Source organism: Solanum tuberosum, unplaced genomic scaffold (assembly GCF_000226075.1).
Source record: "Solanum tuberosum cultivar DM 1-3 516 R44 unplaced genomic scaffold, SolTub_3.0 scf00344, whole genome shotgun sequence".
NCBI lineage: Eukaryota > Viridiplantae > Streptophyta > Magnoliopsida > Solanales > Solanaceae > Solanum > Solanum tuberosum.
Window position 1 is genome coordinate 425,215 of NW_006239273.1, and position 2,881 is coordinate 428,095.

Below are 2,881 nucleotides of genomic sequence, written 5' to 3' on the forward strand. Positions count from 1 at the left end.
ACGTTGAGCCGCTCCTGTAATATATGATTTATAAATTTAAATCAGATTCAAAGTGCTCAAGAGTATTCTACTCTGATTTTCATGTGTTGCTACTTCTCTTTCATGTATAGCTTCATGTTTTAAAATAATAAGTTTCAAAGCCATATATATATATATATATATAAATCCAAAAATACCAAAGCATGCAAATATATGTGTTTTAAATTTAGATTTGTCAGAATATGCATGAGTTGGGATATTTAAGAGGAGTTGTTTCGTACGGGATAAAGTACACAATTAAGTTTGGAATAATATTTATATTGTATTTGATTGACGGTATAAATTTATGCTATGACAAAGAACATTAGAATTTACGAAATCATAATTATCATTCCACAATGTCATATTTATTTACATATAAGCCGACATACAACTGACTACTGAGGATTCATGATGAAGATGCAGTACCAACGCCGATGAACATAACAAAAGCTCAGGTTCAATACGGCATACAACATACAGCAAGCAAATGATGAATCATTTACACGTTTTTCTTACCCGATTCATAAAAGGGTTTTTGTGATATTCGACGGCTCAATGCCTTTAAAAATGAGGCATATCCAAATTCGTAGAGCCTTTTTTTTTTTTAGTAATAATAAAATTATTATAAGTTTTTTAACAAAAAAAAAATATACTATATTTTTTAATTTATTTATCTTTTTTAGTTTGTTTCAAAACATTAAAGAATGTTTCTTTTTTTGGATTAATTTTTAATTTTAACTTCCACGTGATATGTTTAAGGGCACAAGATTAAAAAAAAATTTAGTATGTATATATATCTTTAGTTTAACACCATAAAAAAAATTATAAAAAAAAATTTTGAATCTCACATAAAAAAATAAAAAAAATAATTAAAAGTCAGACTTTCAATTTATTTTTGTCTTTAGCCACTAATTAACTTGAGCCGGGTGATACAACATGTACAGCCAAAGTCTTCACCAGACCTTAGCATGTTAAAATTCTCTTTATTAACCTCTTCTTCCAATTGATTAACAACTTCATTACGTGTCATCCTGAATTTCTTTCGGATTGTTAAGAAACAGACGATGACTCCTTTTTTGCATTGCAAGGTTTTCACCATTTACACCAACTTTCCAAGCTTGGATTTCCAATTGAACTAATTTCTTTTTCATAAATTCATCTCCTGTAATGAAATTGTGACGGACGATCTTAGTATTCTTCAAAAAACGAAGATAGTTTTTCGATAAACTCACTCAATCTTTTATGTGTCCTCATTTTGACGAAGATACTTCAAAGTGTAAGCAGAACTAATTCATATATTCCACTTTGTATGAATAACAGAAAGTAGAAACTTTTGAGAAATAATTTTTCGCTGATGTTTGTTTTGTCTTGAAAAGTAAGATAATATAACTTCCACTACTTAAAAACAAATATACAAAAATTGTATTGCTATTTGACACCATGTTTAGAATATAATGGTATATATCTATTCTAAATTAAAATAAGAGAAAATAATATATTAAAACTTAAATAGAAAGGTAAGAGAGAAAATAATGGTAATTTTTCTTTCAATATTTTGAGTCGTAATTACATGTGCAAGCTATTTATAAGTAACTTGAAAAGTCAAATTTGCTACCGTGCATATGTTTCATTTCTACCTTTTATTTATTGAATTTAATTAATGTATAATTGAAACAATAAAACTATATTGGTGGAAGATATTCAAATATTCTAGATTATTCCTTTTTAAGAACTCAAGGAACAATAATTATTATTTTAGGAATTTAATTTGAGATTAAGTTGATAATTATTTTTAGATAATTCCTAATTAAAAAGTGCACAATATTTATTTTTTATTAAATAGAAGCTAACTTAATAAATATACCTTATATTTTTTATTTAGTGAGTGTAAAAAAATTTAAGCACAATTGGTGAAATGGTAAAAGGACTCTTGATCACCTTTAATCACATGCCTCAAATATATTTAAACCTTCAAAATAAGTCATATACACCAAATTTGAGAGTAAATTCCTTAGATAGTCATCCATGTTTGAGAATTTGACTCATAATATTATTTTTGTATATTTTTAGGATCACAATATCACCTCAACTATTTCTATTTTCCTTAAAATATACTTCTCTCTCCTAATGGGATGTCATGTCACATTTTTTTAATAATATAATAAAAGCATTTGCCCCATTTTTGAACTTTATAAAAGGTAATGAAGTTTTAAATTAAATTTAACTAATAATGATTATTTATTTGTCAATATTTTTTTAAAAATAATTATAAAGAAATTATAAGTAAAGAAAATATACACACTAATTTACTAATAAAATTATTAAAAAAATGATAATTCGTATTAAATTGAACTATATATTTCATCGTGTAAGGGTTTTAATATGTAGTATGTATTTAAAAGAGTCCTATTTTTATATATTCTTTTAAGGCCAAACACAGCCCCTCTAACTCGTCCACATTTTTCATTTTAACACTTTACCTTAGCCTTGTTCCATTTTAACCCTTAAACTCCATTTTTTATGTACCATTTTAACACGAAATACTATTTTTATGATTTCTTTATTTTTATATATATTCTTCAATTTGCAACTTTCTTATTTTTAAAATTCGACATGTGTCAGTTAATTTTAGTTAAAAAATTAAAAATTAACAAAAATTAATCTTTTTAAAAAATAATAATTTCTTTTTAAGAGTGTTATGTATTTTTGTGTGAAAAATAACCGACGAAATTGTATTGATTTTCTTTCTTTAAAAATCACCGACAACCTAACAAAGTCAGTCGAGTTTTAACATTGTTTAGTAGTGTTATTAGCAATGAACAAGAGTCTTTTTTTATTAGTATTATTAACAAAGTCAATC